The sequence below is a fragment of the Hypanus sabinus genome, chromosome 1 (genome assembly GCF_030144855.1).
Source record: "Hypanus sabinus isolate sHypSab1 chromosome 1, sHypSab1.hap1, whole genome shotgun sequence".
NCBI lineage: Eukaryota > Metazoa > Chordata > Chondrichthyes > Myliobatiformes > Dasyatidae > Hypanus > Hypanus sabinus.
The window spans coordinates 142439996-142461241 of NC_082706.1; the positions used below are offsets into that span (position 1 = coordinate 142439996).

Sequence of the window (21246 nt, forward strand, 5' to 3'; positions counted from 1 at the left end):
CTTTCTGCACATTCACTGCTTCCTTAACACTAGATGTCCATCAACCTATCTACATATCATTTGCAAACTTGACCAAAAATCTATCAATTCCATCATTCAAACCTTTCACATGTAATGTGGAAAAAAGTGGTCCCAACACCAGACCCTACAGATCATCACTAGGCACTGGCAGCCAACCAGAAAAGGCTCCTTCATTACCACTCTTTGCCCCCTGCGAGTCAGCCAATCTTCTACCCATGTTAGTATCTTTCCTGTAATACCTAACTGCCTTATGTGTGGCACCTTGTCAAAGGCCTTCTGAAAATCCAGCATGCACCGACTCTTCTTTGTCAATGTTGCCTGTAATCTTGTCAAAGAATTTCCCCCAAGGAAATTATGCTGACATTTTATCAAGTGCCTCCAAGTACCTCGAAATATCATCCTTAGTAATGGACTCCAACATCTTCTCAACCACCAAGGTCAGATTAACTAGCCTATAATTTCCTCTCTTCCACCTCCCTCCTTTCTTAAAGGTTGGAATGACATTTGCAATTTTAGAGTCCTCTAGAACCATTCTAGAATCTAATGAGTCTTGAAAGATCATTACTAATGCCTCCAAAATCTCTTCAGCTACCACTTTCAGAACCCAGGGGGGTGGGGGGTGAGTCCATCAGATCCAGCTGATTTAACGACCTTCAGACCTTTCATCTTCTCAAGTACCTTCTCCTTCGTAATAGCAACAACACTCCTGCCCCCTGTCACTTCCGAATTTCAAAATATTTATTCCATTCCTTTGCCATTTCTTTGCCCCTCCTTACTACCTCTCCAGCATCATTTTCCAGCGGTTTAATATCAACTTTAGCCTCTTTTCCTCTTAATCTACAGGTATTTGAAAAAAAAAACTTGTTGTATCCTCTTATATTATTGGCTAGCTTCCCTTCCTATTTCATCTTATCTTTCCTTACGGCTTTTTTAGTTACCTTTTGTTGGTTTTTAAAAGTGTCCCAGTCATCTAACTTTCCACTAATTTTTGCAATATTGTATGCCACTCCTTCGCTTTTATGTTGTCTTTGGCTTCCCTTGTCAGCCATGGTTGCCTCATTCCCCCTTTAGAATACATCTTCATCTTTGCAATATATCTCTCCTGCACTTTCCAAATTGTCCCCAGAATCTCCAGCCATTGTTGTCCTGCTGTCATCCATGCTAGTGTCCCCTTCCAATCAGCTTTGGCCAGCTCCTCTCTCATGTCTCTCTAATTCCCTTTTTTCCATAGTAAATCTGATACTTCTGACTTTATTTTCTCCATCTCAAACTGCAGGATGAATTCTATCATATTGTGATCACTGCTTCCTAAGGATTCATTTACCTTAAGTTCCCTAATCAAATCCAGTTCATTACATAACACCCAGTCCAGAATCTCCTTTCCCCTAGTGGGCTCAACCATAAACTGATCTAAAAAACCATCATGTAGGCATTCAACAAATTTCCCTCTCTTGAGATCCAGCACCAATCTACCAATATACCTGCATATTGAAATTTCTCATGACTATCATAACATTGGCCTTTTTATATGCCTTTTCTATCTCCCATTGTAACTTGTATTCCACATCCTGGCTACTATTACCGGCGGGTTTTTTTTTATCCTTGTAGTTTATTTACACATCTTCCTATCCTATGTCTCCTCTTTCTAAGGTTTTCATTTAATTTTTTTTACCAACAGAGCCTTCCCACCACCTTGTCTACCTGTCTGTTCTGTTGATACAAGGTGCATCCTTAGATGTTAAGCTCCCAGCTATGAGCTTCTTTCAACCACAACTCATGATATCATACCTGCACATCTCTAATTGTGCTACAAGATCATCTGCCTTATTCCATATATTATGTGCTTAATCATCTGCCTGTCCTTCCCCACCATCGCACTACATACTGCATCGATTTGTACGCGAACTGCCCCATCCTCAGTCCTATCATTCTGGTTCCCATCCCCCTGCCAATCATCAGATTTCTGAACAGTCCACAAACCCATGAATACCACCTCACTATTTTGCTCCCCTTTTGCAATATTTATCTTTAAAACATTGTAGTTACTATATTGTAGTTACTACTGCACCTGATAAAGTGACCTCTAAGTGTACGTCCTTGGTCTTCTGCAGCTGTAGCCCATTCACTTCAAGGTTTGTCATATTGTGCTTGCAGAGATGCTCTTTTGCATACTACTGTTGTAACACGCGGTTATTTGAGTTACTGTCACTTCCCTGTCAGCTTGCACCAGTCTAGACATTCGCTTCTGACCTCTCTTCAGAACTGGCACTCAATGGATTGGTTTTGGTTTTTGTGCCATTCGCAGTAAACTCCAGGGATGTTGTGTGTGAAAATTCCAGGAGATCAGCACTTTCTGAGATGCTCAAACCACCTCACCTGGCATCAACAATTATTCCACAGTCAAAGTCATTGCTTCCCCATTCTTATGTTTGGTCTGAACAACAAATGAACCCCTTGACCATGTCTGCATGGTCTTATGCATTGAGATGCTGCCACATGATTGACTAATTAGATATTTCCTTTATTGACTAGGTATGCATATGTATCCAATGATCTGGCCACTGAGTGTTTGTCAGTGATGATATATCTGATCCTCACTCTGATTCTGATTCTCAGAATAAAGCTCTTCTTGGGCAAAAAAAGCAGCGATAGTAACAGAAACCACGCATAGTAAACCCAAGGGAAAACTCTGGAAAAGGTTCTTTACCCAGAGAGTGGAAATGTTTTCTTGATTTGCAGTATGTCATCTGCAATGCCAGCATTTCTTGCCCATCCCTAACTAACACCGAACTAAATAGGCAATTAAGAATCTCCACATCAGTGATTCTAGAGGCACAAAGAGCACGGACAGGGTAAGGAGAGGATTCCTCCAGAGGAGTATCAGTGAACAGGGTGGAATTTATTGCAGGTTGGGTTGCTTTTTCTGGCACAACCTTCTTTATAAGTTCTAGATTTATATATTGACTTGAATTTAAATTCTCCAGAGCTGTGGTGGGAATCGAACCCATGTTTTTAGACCATCAGTCCAGAACTCTGGCAGCTGTCTCAGTAACTTAACCTTATCATGATAAGAACAAATTTTCTTGAAGACATGTCCTGGGGCAAGGTTATTGTCTTCTGACAAACACAACTATCTTCCTTTCTGTGAGATGACCCTTAACCACTTGTGTGTTTTCCTCTTGAAGCCTATTGACTGTGGTTTAACCAGGGCTGCTTGATGCCACACTCAAAGGCTGGGTCAACTGCTGTCTTGAGACAGTTTATATCTCAGCTGCACAGGGATTGGTGAGGCCATGTTGAGAATATTGTGTTCAGTTTTGGCCATCGTGCTATAGGAAAGATGTCATTGAGCTGGAGAGAGTGCAAAGGATGTGGTAGGACTTGAGGGATAGAGCTATGGAGAGAGGTTGAGAGAGGTTGGCTTTATTCTTTGGAACTTCCGAGGAGCAAAATTACAGAGGTGTATAAAAATATGAGGAGCATAGATAGGGTGAGAGTACAGAACTTTCTTCCTAAGGCTGAGAATCAGTAACTTGAGAGCATAGGTTTAAGATGAGAGGAGAAAGATTTAATAGGAACCTCAGGCATATTGAAAGAGTCAAAGCACACTTATAATCCAAGTATACAATGCTGAGATTAGTCTTCCTACAGACAGCCACAAAACAAAGAAACCGCCATAGAACCTGTCCATAGAAAACATCAAACACCCAGCATGCAAAAAAAAGAACAAATCATAGAAATGGCGAAAATCGAGCAAAAAACACGAATATAAAACATCAAACCACAGAGTCATTGAAACAGTCCAGGAATGTTTAGTTCAGTTCAATTCAACTTAGCGCTGTGTCATTCATTGACTGCAGGCCACAGAGCCAATCAAAATCACACAAAATAGCAATAAAAAAAGGAGTAACTAGGAACTAGAAACACATATAACATGAACTGTAGAATTCAACTACAAACCGTACTGATAAACCTTGGCCAAGACCTAAGACTGTGGCAACATCCAGCAAGAGGGAGAGAGAGATCAGTCAAATGCAGGCACCTTCCTCTGGGAGTAGCGAGTGAGAGCAAGAGGCCGATCAAATGCTGGCAGATGATGCTGAACACCCTGCTAGCCTTTCACTCTCATCCCTGTTGATTTCAATTTTGCTCGATGCTTTGATCGGCGAGAAATAGAGTTGATTATAGGTTCACGCCAGGCTTCTTGGCCTCCAGGCCACACACTCCACTCCAAAACCTGATCAAACTCCCTCAGAGACAGCAAAGCTCCGCCTCGCTCAATCGACCCAAAAACACATCACCAAAATGTAAATATCAGCTTCCAATCACACACAACTTAGCAACAGGACCAGATTTGAAAGAAGAAGTAAAAGAAGTAATTTTGTGAACTGTCTGAAGGATGTCATTTTGGTCCCATCGTTCGCTGATGCTATTTTCTTCAGTGTCTTCTTCAAATGAAGAAATATGGGCAAATGGGGCTAATTCAGTGGATTGTCTTGGTTAGAATGAACCAGTTGAGTTGAGGGGTCTCTCTCTGTGTCTGTTGTTAAGGGCTATCCCAGAACTCAAATCCACAGTCTATGCTCAGACCAAAACTGTAGTGTTTGGAAAACATTTGATGAGGTGCCAGATCCAAGGTTATTACAGAACATGAGAGCTCATGGTGTTGGAGGTCACATATTGGCATTGAAGGAAGATTGGCTAGTGAAGTGTAATAAGTGGTATACCACAGCGATCGCTCATCGTGCCTCAACCCTTTATCAATGAGTGTACTGTGGATACTGTTGATAAATGTTTAACCTCACATTCAAGTTTATTGTTGTCATAGGCATACATGCACAGCTTATACTGGAACTACCATGGAAACTAGCTTTCTGCAGCAGCAGCGCAAAATGAAGAAAATATAAGTTAACATATACCTATATTAATATAATGTAACACGAGTGAATCTGCAGATGCTGGAAATAAATAAAAAAACATGAAATGCTGGCAGAACTCAGCAGGCCAGACAGCATCCGTGGGAGGAGGTAATAACGACATTTCGGGCCAAAACCCTTCATCAGGAGTGAAGTAACATGGGGTGGTCAAGGGGGGGATAAGAAGTGGGGGGGAGGGTTGAGGTAGAGAGCTGGGAAGTGATAGGTTGGAGGGAAGTGGGCTGTAGGGGAAGTGGAGAAATATGGGAAATAAAAGAGAAAGAAAGGTAGGGCTGGGGGGAGATTATAGTGAGGGGGGAGAAAGAGAACCAGTCTAAAATAATAGATAGGGATGGGGGTAAGGAGGGGCAGGGGTATCAATGGAGGTCAGTGAGTTGAATGTTCATGTCAGCAGGTAGGAGGCTACCTTGGCAGGAGATAAGGTATTGCTCCATCGACCTGCGTGCGGCCTCATCTTGACAGTAGAGGAGGCCATGGACAGACATGTCGGAGTGGGAGTGGTCTGTGGAATTGAAGTGTGTGGCCACAGGGAGATCCCACCACTGCTGGAGGACTGAGTGCCGGTGTTCGGCGAAACGGTCTCCCAGTCTGCGGCGGGTCTCCCCAATGTATAAATGGCCACATCGGGAGCACCGGATACAGTATATCACCCCAGTTGACTCGCAGGTGAAGTGGTGCCTCACCTGAAAGGACTGTCTGGGACCTGGGATGGTGGTGAGGGAAGACGTGTGGGGGCAGGTGTAGCACTTCTTCCATTTGCAGGGATGAGTGCCCGGAGGGAGGTTGGTGGGGAGGGATGAATGGACAAGGGAGTCAAGTAGGGAGCGACCCCTGCGGAAAGCCGAGAGTGGGGGGGAGGGGAAGATGTGGCTAGTGGTGGGATCATGTAGGAGGTGGCGGAAGTTACGGAGGATTATGCGTTGGATCTGTAGGGTGATAGGTGAGGACCAGGGGGACTCTATCCCTGGTGGGCTTGCGGGGGGATGGGGTGAGGGCAGAGTTGCGTGAAATACGGGAGACGCGATGGAGGGCAGAGTTGATAGTGAACGAAGAGAAGCCCCTTTCTTTAAAAAAGGAAGACATCTCCTTTGTTCCAGAATGAAAGGCCTCATCCTGAGAGCAGATGCGACTGAGGCAGAGGAATTGAGAGAAAGGGATAGCATTTTTGCGGGAGACAGGGTGGGAGGAGGAATAGTCTAGGTAGCTGTGGGAGTTAGTAGGTTTGTAGTAGACGTTGGTGAATAGGCTGTCTCCAGAGATAGAAACAGAAAGATCTAGAAAGGGAAGGGAGGTGTCAGAAAAAGACCAGGTGAATTTGAGGGTGGGGTGAAAGTTGGAGGCGAAGTTAATGAAGTTGACGAGCTCAGCATGTGTGCAGGAAGCAGCGCCGATGCAGTCATCGATATAATGTAAGAAAAGAGGACAGATGCTGGTGTAGGCTTGGAACATAGACTGCTCCACATGGCCGACAAAAAGGCAGGCGTAGCTAGGACCCATGCGGGTGCCCATGGCTACACCTTTAGTTTGGAGGAAGTGGGAGGAGCCAAAGGAGAAATTGTTAAGGGTGAGGACTAATTCCGCGAGGCGGAGAAGAGTGGTGGTAGAGGGTGACTGGCTGGGTCTGGAATCCAGGAAGAAATGGAGAGCTTGGAGACCTTCCTGGTGGGGGATGGAGGTATATAGGGACTGGACATCCATGGTGAAAATGAGGCGGTGGGAGCCAGGGAACTTGAAATCTTTGAAGAGATGTAAAGCATGGGAAGTATCACGGACGTAGGTGGGAAGGGATTGAACAAGGGGAGATAAAACAGAGTTGAGATAGGCAGAAATGAGTTCAGTGGGGCAGGAGCAAGCAGAGACAATGGGTCTGCCTGGACAGGGAGGTTTGTGAATCTTCGGTAGCAGGTAGAAACGGGAAGTGCAGGGTGTGGGAACTATAAGTTTGGTGGCCGTGGATGGGAGATCTCCCGAGCTGATGAGGTCGGAAATGGTTTGGGAGACAATGGACTAGTGCTCCCTAGTGGGGTCATGGTCCAGGGGTAGATAAGAGGAGGTGTCAGCGAGTTGTCATCGTGCCTCCGCTATGTACAGGTCAGTGTGCCAGATGACAACAGCATCCCCCTTATCAGCGGGTTTAATAGTAAGGTTAGGATTGTTGCGGAGGGAATGGAGAGCAGAGCGTCCAGAGGGGGTAAGGTTGGAATTGGAGGAAGGGGTGGTGAAGTTGAGACGGTTAATGTCCCGATGGCAATTAGAGATGAACAGATCCAGGGTGGGTAGAATTCCTGGGCGGGGAGTCCATGAGGAGGAGGAGGAGGGTTGGAGACGGGAGAACGGGTCATCGGTGGGGGTGGGAGAGTCCCTACTGAAGAAGTGGGCTCGAAGATAGAGCCGGCGGAAGAAGAGCTCCACGTCCTGGCGCACGCGGAACTCACTGAGGTGAGGGCGAAGGGGGACAAAGGTGAGGCCCTTACTAAGGACAGAGCGCTCAGCCTCAGAGAGGGGAAAGTCGGAGGGGATGGTGAAGACTCGGCAGGGTTGAGAGCTCTGGTCCGAGCGGGGTGGGAGGCTGGTGGAGTCAGCGGGGAAGGGGTGGGGGTGAGAGGAAGCTGAAGCCCCCGAGGGTCCGGGAACCAGTGATTGAACCTCAGGCTCGGAAGGATCAGATGGCAGTGTGGTGGGGGAAGGGGAGACAGCAGCGCGTGGAGGTCCAGCTCGGAGGTCAAGGCTGGGATCCAGTGTGCTCTCTACTTTATCCCTCCCCCCCCACTTCTTATCCCCCCCTTGACCATCCCATGTTACTTCACTCCTGATGAAGGGTTTCGGCCCGAAACGTCGTTATTACCTCCTCCCACGGATGCTGTCTGGCTTGCTGAGTTCTGCCAGCATTTCGTGTTTTTTTAACATAATGTATACATATACAATTTACACATGTCAAGTCAGGTCAAATTTATTGTCACTTTGACCGTAACTGCTGGTACAGTGCATAGTAAAAATGAGACAACGTTTTTCAGGACCATGGTGTTACATGACACAGTACAAAAACTAGACTGAACTATGTAAAAAACAACACAGAAAAAGCTACACTAGACTACAGACCTACACAGGATAAACCACAACCTAGAATGTCCTGACGCTGGTGCAAGACTGAGAGAGAGGAAAAAATAGTCTGAAGTAATGTTAGGGATATTCAGGTGGATTCAAGAACCTGATTGTTATAGGAAAGTAGCTGTTCTTGAACTTGGTAACATGGGATTTCAGGCTCCTGCACCTTCTGCTGGATGGGAGCTGCAAGAAGGTGGTATGGCTCAGACAATGATGATGTTGTTTCCTTCCTGAGACTGAGCCACCTATAGATGCTTTCAGTGGTGGGGAGTGTTGTGCCACTGATGGACCAAACATTGGAAAGAGTGCAGAAGAGGTTTACCAACCTGGACTTAGAGGACATGTGTGCCACAAATAAAGGTTGGACAAACTTGAGTTGTTTTCTCTGGAGTGTCAAAGACTGAGAGGAGATCTCAGAGATGTTTATAAAGTTGAGAGAGGCATGGTTAGGATGCAGTAGATGGTCAGAATCTGTCTCTCAGGGTAGAAATGGCAAACTCTAGAGGCTATGGGTTTAAGGTGAAAGGAGGAGTGTAGGAATGGGCTGCAGGGAAGTGATGGAAGTAGATATGATAGCAGTGTTTAAGAAGCATTTAGACAAGAATGGAGGGATATGGATCATGTATTGGCAACACAAATGCTGGGCAAAGTTAGAGATCCTACTCAGCCCACAATATCAATTGTTTCTTTTCCTCCACAGATGCTGCCTGACCTGCTGAGTTCCTCCAGCATTTTCTGTGTGTTGTTCAATATTTCCAGCAGAAATCCTGAGCAACATGCACAGGCAGATGGGTGTAACTAACTTGGCATCATGGTCAGCACAAACATGGTGGTCTGAAGGGCCTGATCCTGTACTGTAGTGTTCTATGTTACACAAATTTAATTATGGGCAGTGTTAGTGTGATTATTCGATGGAATGAAAGAATCATGTTAAGCGTGTGTAGAGCAATGCGATGTGGTGAGGTATGGAATGTTCCTGATTTATGAAGATATCAGCTTAAGGACAATTCTTGGAAAGAATCCTTAAGAACCTGGGGAGTGCCTGTATAACATCAAAACATACGAAATTGTTGGCTTTAACCAGGAAATAAAGCCTGTTATCTCAAGGGTGAGAGATTACAGAGCCGTGAGATGCAGAGGAATCTTAGTGTTCTAGTAGATGGCTTGCCAAAGGCTGGTATCCAGGTATGGCTGGTAGACTGTAAAGCTGACGGGTTGTTTTAGTTTATTGTTTGGGGAGTCAAATACAAAAGCAGAGAAGAGACACTTCTATGGCTGGCTCCGTGTTTAAAGATGGAGGTTTGCTAGGCTAATATCTGGAAAGAGCAGGCTGTTTCATGAAGGAGGATTGAATCAGAATCAGGCTTGTTATCGCTGACTTATACAACATGAAAAGTTTGTCGTTTTGTGGCAGCACAACAGTGCAAAGATTATTTGGTGAATTGGTTTACTTTGCACATGTACTACAGTATAGCAAAAAGCTCGTATACCATCCGTATAGATCACTTCATTACGACAGTGCATTAAGGTCATACAGGATAGAACAGAATGCAGAATAAAGAGTTACAGTTATAGAGAAAGTACAGTGCAGGCAGTCAATAAGGTGCAAGGTTCATAACCAGGTAGGTTATGATGTCAAGTCTATTTTGTTGTACTAGGGACCACTTAATTGTCTTACAAGAGTGGGGAAAAATAGAAAAATTACGAGATGAATAAACAGTGCAAAGGAAAGGAATAATGTTCAAGAGTTCATGAGCTATTCGCAACTCTGACAATGGAGGGGCAGCAACTGTTTCTGAATACAAGCTGGGCATATACCCCCAAGAGCAGAGAGCACTTGATTGAAACGTGAATGAACCTAAAGGACTTGACGTGTTCCAGAGAGGATGCACCTTCTTGAGGGAGAATGTAGAATGAGAGCTCGCTGTTCCGAGTTTTGCCGTTTAAGAGAGAAATGAGACTAGTTTTTAATCTCTTGAACTCTCTTTGTCAACGGGCAGTGAAAACAGATTCTTTAGATCTTTTTTAAGCCCGAGACTGAGTGCTTCCAGATAAGCAAAATGGTGCAAAGTCTCGTAGAAAGAGGCCCTTTGGCCCATCTCATCAATGGTAACCAAGGTATTCATCTAAGCTAGTCCCATTTGCTCACATTTGACACATGTCCCTCTAATTCTTTCTAGCCATGTAACAAATGCCTTTTAAATATTGTTATTGTATCTGCCTCAAGTATTTCCTTTGACAGCTCATTTCATATACTGACAACCCTGTGAGGAAAGAAGTTGCCTGTCAGACTCTTTTTCATCTTTCCACTCTTACCTTAAACCTATGCCCCTGGTTCTTGATTGAGTGCATTATTCGCTATCTCTGCCCCTCCTGATTTTCTACACCTCATAAGATTGCCCCTCAGTTTCCTTCACTCCAACGAATAAAGACCTACCCTACCCATCCTCTCCCCGTTATCAGGTCCTTGAGTTCTGACAACAACCTCATAACTCCTCTTGGCACGCTTTCCAGCTTAATGATGTCTTTCCTGTAACAGGTGACTGAAGAGGCAGCATGATAGTATAGCAGTTAGCGTAAGACTGTCACGTCAGTGACCTGGGTTCCACCACTGTCTGGATGTCTGTATGCTCTAAACTCCTCGGAGTTTAGGAGAATGAGGGGGGACCTCACAGAAACATTTCAAATGTTAAAAGGCGTGGACAGAGTGGATGTGGCAAAGTTGTTTCCCATCGTGGGGGAGTCTAGTACAAGGAGGCATGATTTAAGAATTGAAAGGCACTCATTCAGAACAGAGATGCCAAGAAATTTTTTTAGCCAGTGGGTGGTGAATCTATGGAATTTGTTGCCACGGGTGGCAGTGGAGGCCAAGTCATTGGGTGTGTTTAAGGCAGAGGTTGATAGGTATCTGAGTAGTCAGGGCATCAAAGGTTATGGTGAGAAGGCAGGGAGTGGGACTAAATGGGAGAATGGATCAGCTCATGATAAAATGGTGGAGCAGACTCGATGGGCCGAATGGCCAACTTCTGCTCCTTTGTCTTATGGTCTTCTCCCTATGACCACGAGGGTTTTGTTTGGCTGCTCTGGTTTTCTCCAACATTCCAATGACGTACCGTTTAGTAGGTTAATTGGTCATGTGGGTGTAACTGAGTGGCACAGACTCATTGGGCTGAAAAAAACCAGTTACCATGCTGTATCTCTCAACACAATAAATAGATCAACAAATAAAACTGCACAGGTGAAGCCTCACCACCATCTTGTACAGAAGTAGATAGGAATACAGATAGCCTACTTCTGCTCTAATAATTGTGTTTGTGCCAAGTGGTGTTGGCAAAATTCAACTCGGAATTGGTGGGCAGGTGTTTGATGAGGAAGTCCTGCTTTCCAGCACTACAAACAGCTCCTAGTTCTTTCAGCAGTGATTGGCAAGTTTGGATTTGTCCTACACTTTGTGAAGGTAATATATCTGGTGATTTTCCACATTGTCGGGTAGGTGCTAATGCTGTAGCTGTACTGGACCAGAAAGGGCTGAATGGCATTTTCCTCTTCCAGTGATCCTAAAGTTGCCAAGCTCACAACTGGGTGCCCCGTGAGGGCTGTGGTGCAGATGGGAAAGGATTCATCATTGTCTGGATGTGAGAAAGTGGGTGTGTCGTGCCCTTGTGTCTGTCTCTTGGCACGAACAGAGTGATTACCTGGAACTTTGTGAGTGTGTGTGCGTGAGGGCAAGAGTGCTTGTGTGTGTGTTTGTCTGATTTATGTCTTAAGTGTGTGTGAATGTGTATATGGTTTCGTGTGTGTTTGTGTATGTGTCTGTGCGTGTGTGTGTGAATGTGTGCTTATGGTTGTGTGTGTATGCGGGAGCATGTGTACATGGTTTTGTGTGTGTGTGAATATGTACATATAGTTTTGTGGGTGTGCGTATATGGTTTTGAGTGTGTTTGGGTGTGTGTGTGTATGTGGTTTTGTGTGTGTGTGTGTGCGTATGTAGTTTTGTATGTCTGTGTGTATGTGGTTTTGTGTGTCTATGTGGTTTTGTGTGTGTGTGTATATATGTTGTTTTGTGTGTCTGTGTGTATATGGTTTTGTGTGTCTATGTGGTTTTGTGAGTGTGTATATTGTTTTGTGTGTGTGTGTGTGTATGTTGTTTTGTGTGTCTGTGTGGATTTGTGTGTCTATGTGGTTTTGTGAGTGTGTATATTGTTTTGTGTGTGTGTGTGTGTATGTGTGTATGTTGTTTTGTGTGTCTGTGTGGATTTGTGTGTCTATGTGGTTTTGTGAGTGTGTCTCACACTAAAGGAGCATCATTGATACCAATATGGCTCACCAATAAATCTCTGGCTTGCAATCTAAAAAAAACATTCTTTCATGCAAAAACAACATTGGCAAATAAAGCTGTGAAATGGCACTAATTATCGGCAGTAAACTGTATCTTAATGAAGCACTGCTGTGGAGCGCTGAACTGTGAGGGAAGTTAAGTTTCAATTAACTTTTTACAGTTTTTTAATTCTGTTCCTTAAACACCTGCCTCTTCCTCCTCCACACTGATTCACTGACGGCTTCAGCTCATCTCCTCATTCCCAGCCACTTTACCGGAAGCTTCTGACCCTTTGAATACTCAATTGCATCAGATTATACAGTCTATTTAGTCCATCTAATCTCTGATAGTGCCTCTGCTCGAACCAACCAGTTTCTCACTACTGTCCATCCCTCTTATTGACTTCCCCTTAAACCCTCTCTGTTCTTCACATCAGTCTCTGCCCGTGGGAGTGAGTTCCATATTCCCACCTCTCCCCATGGGAGTGAGCTCCACATTCCCACCTCTCCCCGTGGGAGTGAGTTCCACATTCCCACCTCTCCCCGTGGGAGTGAGTTCCACATTCCCACCTCTCCCCGTGGGAGTGAGTTCCACATTCCCACCTCTCCCCGTGGGAGTGAGTTCCACATTCCCACCTCTCCCCATGGGAGTGAGCTCCACATTCCCACCTCTCCCCGTGGGAGTGAGCTCCACATTCCCACCTCTCCCCGTGGGAGTGAGTTCCACATTCCCACCTCTCCCCCTGGGAGTGAGTTCCACATTCCCACCTCTCCCCGTGGGAGTGAGTTCCACATTCCCACCTCTCCCCGTGGGAGTGAGTTCCATATTCCCACCTCTCCCTGTGGGAGTGATCCCTACGTTCCCAGCTCTCCCCGTGGGAGTGAGCTCCACATTCCCACCTCTACCTGTGGGAGTGAGCTCCACATTCCCACCTCTACCTGTGGGAGTGAGCTCCACATTCCCACCTCTCCCCGTGGGAGTGAGCTCCACATTCCCACCTCTCCCTGTGGGAGTGAGTTCCACATTCCCACCTCTCCCCGTGGGAGTGAGCTCCATATTCCCACCTCTCCCCGTGGGAGTGAGCTCCACATTCCCACCTCTCCCCGTGGGAGTGAGTTCCACATTCCCACCTCTCCCCGTGGGAGTGAACTCCACATTCCCACCTCTCCCCGTGGGAGTGAGCTCCATATTCCCACCTCTCCCTGTGGGAGTGAGTTCCACATTCCCCCCTCTCCCCGTGGGAGTGAGTTCCACATTCCCACCTCTCCCCGTGGGAGTGAGTTCCACATTCCCACCTCTCCCCGTGGGAGTGAGTTCCACATTCCCCCCTCTCCCCATGGGAGTGAGTTCCACATTCCCACCTCTCCCCATGGGAGTGAGTTCCACATTCCCCCCTCTCCCCGTGGGAGTGAGCTCCACATTCCCACCTCTCCCCGTGGGAGTGAGCTCCATATTCCCACCTCTCCCCGTGGGAGTGAGCTCCATATTCCCACCTCTCCCCGTGGGAGTGAGCCCCACATTCCCACCTCTCCCTGTGGGAGTGAGCTCCACATTCCCACCTCTCCCCATAGAGGTGAGCTCCACATTCCCCCCTCTCCCTATGGGAGTGAGCTCCATATTCCCACCTCTCCCCGTGGGAGTGAGCTCCACATTCCCACCTCTCCCCATAGGAGTGAGTTCCACATTCCCACCTCTCCCCGTGGGAGTGAGTTCCACATTCCCACCTCTCCCTGTGGGACTGGGCTCCACATTCCCACCTCTCCCCGTGGGAGTGAGTTCCACATTCCCCCCTCTCCCCGTGGGAGTGAGTTCCACATTCCCCCCCTCTCCCCGTGGGAGTGAGCTCCACATTCCCACCTCTCCCTGTGGGACTGGGCTCCACATTCCCACCTCTCCCTGTGGGAGTGAGTTCCACATTCCCCCCTCTCCCCGTGGGAGTGAGTTCCACATTCCCCCCTCTCCCCGTGGGAGTGAGCTCCACATTCCCCCATCTCCCTGTGGGAGTGAGCTCCACATTCCCACCTCTCCCCGTGGGAGTGAGTTCCATATTCCCACCTCTCCCCGTGGGAGTGAGTTCCACATTCCCACCTCTCCCCGTGGGAGTGAGCTCCACATTCCCACCTCTCCCCGTGGGAGTGAGCTCCATATTCCACCTCTCCCCGTGGGAGTGAGCTCCACATTCCCACCTCTCCCCATAGGAGTGAGCTCCACATTCCCACCTCTCCCTGTGGGAGTGAGCTCCACATTCCCCCCTCTCCCAGTGGGAGTGAGTTCCATATTCCCACCTCTCCCCGTGGGAGTGAGCTCCATATTCCACCTCTCCCCGTGGGAGTGAGCTCCACATTCCCACCTCTCCCCATAGGAGTGAGCTCCACATTCCCACCTCTCCCCGTGGGAGTGAGCTCCATATTCCACCTCTCCCCGTGGGAGTGAGCTCCACATTCCCACCTCTCCCCATAGGAGTGAGCTCCACATTCCCACCTCTCCCCGTGGGAGTGGGCTCCACATTCCCACCTCTCCCCGTGGGAGTGAGTTCCACATTCCCACCTCTCCCCGTTGGAGTGAGCTCCACATTCCCACCTCTACCTGTGGGAGTGAGTTCCACATTCCCCCCTCTCCCCATGGGAGTGAGTTCCACATTCCCACCTCTCCCTGTGGGAGTGAGCTCCACATTCCCACCTCTCCCCGTGGGAGTGACCTCCACGTTCCCACCTCTCCCTGTGGGAGTGAGCTCCATATTCCCACCTCTCCCCGTGGGAGTGAGCTCCACATTCCCACCTCTCCCTGTGGGAGTGAGCTCCACATTCCCCCTCTCCCCGTGGGAGTGAGTTCCACATTCCCACCTCTCCCCCTGGGAGTGAGTTCCACATTCCCACCTCTCCCCGTGGGAGTGAGCTCCACATTCCCACCTCTCCCCGTGGGAGTGAGCTCCACATTCCCACCTCTCCCTGTGGGAGTGAGTTCCACATTCCCACCTCTCCCCGTGGGAGTGACCTCCACGTTCCCACCTCTCCCTGTGGGAGTGAGCTCCATATTCCCACCTCTCCCCGTGGGAGTGAGCTCCACATTCCCACCTCTCCCTGTGGGAGTGAGCTCCACATTCCCCCTCTCCCCGTGGGAGTGAGTTCCACATTCCCACCTCTCCCCCTGGGAGTGAGTTCCACATTCCCACCTCTCCCCGTGGGAGTGAGCTCCACATTCCCACCTCTCCCCGTGGGAGTGAGCTCCACATTCCCACCTCTCCCTGTGGGAGTGAGTTCCACATTCCCACCTCTCCCCGTGGGAGTGAGCTCCATATTCCCACCTCTCCCCGTGGGAGTGAGCTCCACATTCCCACCTCTCCCCGTGGGAGTGAGTTCCACATTCCCACCTCTCCCCGTGGGAGTGAACTCCACATTCCCACCTCTCCCCGTGGGAGTGAGCTCCATATTCCCACCTCTCCCTGTGGGAGTGAGTTCCACATTCCCCCCTCTCCCCGTGGGAGTGAGTTCCACATTCCCACCTCTCCCCGTGGGAGTGAGTTCCACATTCCCACCTCTCCCCGTGGGAGTGAGTTCCACATTCCCCCCTCTCCCCATGGGAGTGAGTTCCACATTCCCACCTCTCCCCATGGGAGTGAGTTCCACATTCCCCCCTCTCCCCGTGGGAGTGAGCTCCACATTCCCACCTCTCCCCGTGGGAGTGAGCTCCATATTCCCACCTCTCCCCGTGGGAGTGAGCTCCATATTCCCACCTCTCCCCGTGGGAGTGAGCCCCACATTCCCACCTCTCCCTGTGGGAGTGAGCTCCACATTCCCACCTCTCCCCATAGAGGTGAGCTCCACATTCCCCCCTCTCCCTATGGGAGTGAGCTCCATATTCCCACCTCTCCCCGTGGGAGTGAGCTCCACATTCCCACCTCTCCCCATAGGAGTGAGTTCCACATTCCCACCTCTCCCCGTGGGAGTGAGTTCCACATTCCCACCTCTCCCTGTGGGACTGGGCTCCACATTCCCACCTCTCCCCGTGGGAGTGAGTTCCACATTCCCCCCTCTCCCCGTGGGAGTGAGTTCCACATTCCCCCCCTCTCCCCGTGGGAGTGAGCTCCACATTCCCACCTCTCCCTGTGGGACTGGGCTCCACATTCCCACCTCTCCCTGTGGGAGTGAGTTCCACATTCCCCCCTCTCCCCGTGGGAGTGAGTTCCACATTCCCCCCTCTCCCCGTGGGAGTGAGCTCCACATTCCCCCATCTCCCTGTGGGAGTGAGCTCCACATTCCCACCTCTCCCCGTGGGAGTGAGTTCCATATTCCCACCTCTCCCCGTGGGAGTGAGTTCCACATTCCCACCTCTCCCCGTGGGAGTGAGCTCCACATTCCCACCTCTCCCCGTGGGAGTGAGCTCCATATTCCACCTCTCCCCGTGGGAGTGAGCTCCACATTCCCACCTCTCCCCATAGGAGTGAGCTCCACATTCCCACCTCTCCCTGTGGGAGTGAGCTCCACATTCCCCCCTCTCCCAGTGGGAGTGAGTTCCATATTCCCACCTCTCCCCGTGGGAGTGAGCTCCACATTCCCACCTCTCCCCGTGGGAGTGAGCTCCATATTCCACCTCTCCCCGTGGGAGTGAGCTCCACATTCCCACCTCTCCCCATAGGAGTGAGCTCCACATTCCCACCTCTCCCCGTGGGAGTGGGCTCCACATTCCCACCTCTCCCCGTGGGAGTGAGTTCCACATTCCCACCTCTCCCCGTTGGAGTGAGCTCCACATTCCCACCTCTACCTGTGGGAGTGAGTTCCACATTCCCCCCTCTCCCCATGGGAGTGAGTTCCACATTCCCACCTCTCCCTGTGGGAGTGAGCTCCACATTCCCACCTCTCCCCGTGGGAGTGACCTCCACGTTCCCACCTCTCCCTGTGGGAGTGAGCTCCATATTCCCACCTCTCCCCGTGGGAGTGAGCTCCACATTCCCACCTCTCCCTGTGGGAGTGAGCTCCACATTCCCCCTCTCCCCGTGGGAGTGAGTTCCACATTCCCACCTCTCCCCGTGGGAGTGAACTCCACATTCCCCCCCTCTCCCTGTGGGAGTGAGCTCCACATTCCCACCTCTCCCTGTGGGAGTGAGCTCCACATTCCCCCCTCTCCCTATGGGAGTGAGCTCCATATTCCCACCTCTCCCTGTGGGAGTGAGCTCCATATTCCCACCTCTCCCTGTGGGAGTGAGCTCCACATTCCCACCTCTCCCCATGGGAGTGAGTTCCATATTCCCACCTCTCCCCGTGGGAGTGAGCCCCACATTCCCACCTCTCCCTGTGGGAGTGAGCCCCACATTCTCACCTCTGCCCGTGGGAGTGAGTTCCACATTCCTCCCTCTCCCCGTGGGAGTGGGCTCCACATTCCCACCTCTCCCCGTGGGAGTGAGCTCCACATTCCCACCTCTCCCCGTGGGAGTGAGCTCCACATTCCCCCTCTCCCTGTGGGAGTGAGTTCCACATTCCCACCTCTCCCTGTGGGAGTGAGCTCCACATTCCCACCTCTTCCCGTGGGAGTGAGCTTCACATTCCCACCTCTCCCCATGGGATTGAGCCCCAGGTTTCCACCTCTCCCTCTGGGAGTGAGTTCCATGGTCTCCTTTACTGGAGTCAGTGGGAAAAAAAGTCTTGCTAAAGATTTGGGCATTTCTGGGACGGCTAACACTTCTTGTGTTGCCCTGAATACCCTTGAGAAGGTACTTTTTAAATCATTGCGGTCCTTCTAATGAAGTCATCCAATTGTGTCATTGAGAGTTGGAGGGATGAGGGGGGAAATTCCAGAATTTAGGCCCAGTAACGATGAAGGAATGGTAATTGATTTCTAACTCAGAATGTTGTGTGTGACGCAGAGGGGAACTTGCAGGAGGTGGTGTTTCTCTGTGTCGGGTGGCCCTTCTCATTGGTGGAAATGATGGGTTTGGGAAGAGCTGTGAGAAACCTGGGCAAGTCAAGTCTAGTTCCCTCTGCATTCCAAGGCTGTAGGGGTTAGGGACAGTACGTTGTGGGCATGCTATGTTGGTGCTGTACTTGGGGGCCGGCCCCAGCACATCCTCAGACTGCGTTGGTCGTTGACGCAAATGATGCATTTCACTGTATGTTACAATATACATGTGGCAAAACTTGTTTTAATCTTTTTTCATTTCAGCTTATATAAATGTAAGGGTGTAAGGTTCTGCATTTTGGACAGTCAAAATAGGGTCGGACCTATACAGTGAATGACGAGGCACTGAGGAACAGACAGACCTGGGATTACAAGAGCACAGTTCACTGAAAGCAGCCACACAAGTATTTGGGTGCTGAGGAAAGCTTTTAGCATGTTGGCCTTCATCAGTCAGAACACTGAGATTCGGAGTAGGGCTTTATGTTGCAGTTATTTAATTCTCAGTGAGGCTATATTTGTAGAATTGTGTATGGTCTTGGTCACCCTGTTAGAGGAAAAAGCATGTCAAGCTAGAGAGGGTGCAGGAGAGATTTACAAGGATTAGGAGGCTGAGTTATAGGGAAAGGTTGACCGCACTGGACCTTTATTCTATGGGAATAGGAGAATGAGAGCTGACCTCATAGAAGCTCATAAAATCATGTGGGGCATGGATTAGGTGGACGGGAATGGTTTTTTCTGTAGGGTTGTGGAGTCCAAAACTAGATGGCACAGGTACATGAAAACAGACCTGAGAGATCAACTATTCCCACCAAGGGTAGTGAGAACCTGGTATAAGCTGTAAGAGGAAGGCAGGTACAATTGCAACATCTAAGAAAGATTTGGATAGGTACAAGGAGAGGAGGGGCTTGTAGGGTAGTGGGCCAAGCACAGTCATTGAGATTAGCAGTGAGGATACAGTGGTCATCGTGGAACAGCTGGGTTGAAGTGCCTGTATGAGACCATGATGCCACTGGCAACTGAGAGTGAGTGTGGCGAATCTTGTGTTCATAGTGATTCAGCCTACCTTGTTCTGGCTTCATGATAGCAATTACACTTGTGAGCCCATTGTTCACACAAATCACAGCCTGCTTCGGTGCTGGGTGACACAACAGAGGTCTGTAAAGTTATGAGGGCGGTAGATGAAGTGGATAGTCACAGGAAGGCAACTCTAAAACCAAAGGGCACAGGTCCAGAATCAGAATCAGGTTTATTATCGTTCTCTTAGGTGATATGGAATTTGTAGTTTTGCAGCAGCAGCAGGTTTAAGGTGAGAAGAGAGTCATAGAATATTACAGCATAGATCAGGCCCTTTGGCCCAGCTAGTCCATGCTGACTAAGGTTCCCTTCTACCTTTTCCCTGTAGGGGGCATCTTTCCACACAGAGCATGGTAGAAGTGTGGAACGAACGACCAGAGGAAATGGTAGAGACAGATGCAATTACAGCTTTTAAAAGACATTTGGACAAGTATGTGGATAGGAAGTGTTAAAAGGGAAATGGGCCAAAGGCAGGTAAATGGGACAAGCTCCAGAAGGCAGCCTGGTTATCTCAGAGCTGGGCTGAAGAGCTTGTTTCCAGGACTCTACAGGGAACTCTGCTACCATGCTGTAGAAGGGCAGATTGTGTGGCTGAGATATTGCTATAATGTTTGGGAAAAAGCTGAACACGCCCGACAGACGGGCACTCCTCGAGGGAGGTTTTTATTTGTGGGAGTGGCGATCTGAGGGCTGGGTGGAGACGCCCAGTCAGAGGTGTTGTCAGTTGTATTGATTTTTATTTTGTTGTTATCTTTCATTTCCAGCACTGACTAAAGTCAAACCTGCAGCTATTCAGTTCAAACATACATTTTTAATGTTCTGTGTTATTTAATGAAACACTGAATTCAGTGTCTTACTACAAGAAGAAAAGCAGTGATTTGTGTGTGTGTGCATGAGCGTGCTTCTGTGCCTTGGTGTCTGTGGTTTTATCTGAATGTGTTGTAGGTGAGGCTTGTCTTTCTGTATTTGCATATATGTGCATTTCTGTCTACGCCTGTGCATGGGTATTTTGTGGGAGGAGTATTTTTTTGTGTGCAGGTGTATGTGTCTGTGTGTATGGTGTCCTAATCTGTTGTGTCAGTGTATTCTGTATTTGTGTGTTGTGTCTGCATTTGTTATGCGTGTGTTTGTGGTATGTTAGTATGTGCACATGTGTGTGTATTATATGTTAGTATGTGTGGGGTGTGTGTGTTAGTGGTATGTTAGTATGTGTGGGGTGTGTGTGTATTATATGCTAATATGTGTGGGGTGTGTATGTATTATATGTTAGTATGTGTGTGTGGTGTGTGTGTACTATATGTTAGTATGTGTGGGGTGTGTGTATTATATCTAATATGTGTGGGGTGTGTGTGTGTTTGTGGTATGTTAATATTTGTGGGGTGTGTGTGTATTATATGTTAGTATGTGTGGGGTGTGTGTGTATTATATGCTAATATGTGTGGGGTGTGTGTGTATTATATGTTAGTATGTGTGGGGTGTGTGTGTAGTATATGTTAGTATGTGTGGGGTGTGTGGGTGTTAGTGGTATGTTAGTATGTGTGGGGTGTGTGTTTGTGGTATGTTAGTATGTGTGGTGTGGGTCTGTGTGTGTGTGTGTGTGTGTATTATGTTAGTATGTGTGGGGTGTGTGTGTGTTTACGTATGGTGTCTAGAAGTGTGTGTGTTGTGTTGTGTAAAGCATACATGGTCTGTTTAAGTATGTGTGGTGTGTGAGTGCAGTGTGTGTATGTGTGTGTATTAAACCATGTTGAGCACCGTGTATTACAGACAACATCTTGAACAGGTTTTATTTGGTAAATTCAATTATAACTAAAAATCTGCTGCCAAGACCACTTCATTCAATTTGTTCGGGGTAGTTGGGAACACATAGCATTTATTGAATATGAAGCGAGTTTGTTA

At 48.5% G+C, this 21246-nt stretch overlaps 1 protein-coding gene across 15 annotated transcripts in view; it reads left to right on the forward strand.

Moving 5' to 3' along the window:
* The window catches only part of LOC132398296 (zinc finger protein 521), a 475733-nt gene that overhangs the window by 279479 nt on the left and 175008 nt on the right, over nt 1–21246 (forward strand). The gene's annotated exons all lie outside the window — the stretch shown is intronic.